This window comes from Eretmochelys imbricata, chromosome 3, assembly GCF_965152235.1.
Source record: "Eretmochelys imbricata isolate rEreImb1 chromosome 3, rEreImb1.hap1, whole genome shotgun sequence".
NCBI lineage: Eukaryota > Metazoa > Chordata > Testudines > Cheloniidae > Eretmochelys > Eretmochelys imbricata.
In genome coordinates this window covers 203,912,674-203,913,010 of record NC_135574.1, presented here as the reverse complement: position 1 = coordinate 203,913,010, position 337 = coordinate 203,912,674, and the positions used below count along the sequence as shown (strand labels likewise).

The following is a 337-nucleotide window of genomic DNA, read 5'->3' as shown; positions in this document are numbered from 1 at the left end:
CTGCAATAAAAACCCAATCGTTTGCAATTACTGGCCAAATTCTTGCTGTTTGTTGCTCACAAGCCGTTCATTATGATCATTCAACACCCAAAATTCAAGCTATGTCGATTAGTTTTGTTTGGACAATGCTGCTCTCTGATTGAGTTAGTGTAACTCAACTCAGACAATTAAGTTTGCGAGTTCTAAAGCAGCTTCCCTGGAATATTCTGATGTTTATTTGAAATCAGCTGTTAATATTCCGGCTTGGTAGAACATTCACACAGGGCCTGACTTTGAGAAACACCTAGCATATGTAGTTCCCACTGGCTTCAGTAGCAACTGTGGGTACTCAGCATAT

General features: G+C 40.1%; 1 protein-coding gene across 1 annotated transcript in view; it reads right to left on the bottom strand.

Moving 5' to 3' along the window:
- FERMT1 (FERM domain containing kindlin 1) overlaps positions 1–337 on the bottom strand; it is a 33,558-nt gene that overhangs the window by 7,975 nt on the left and 25,246 nt on the right. The gene's annotated exons all lie outside the window — the stretch shown is intronic.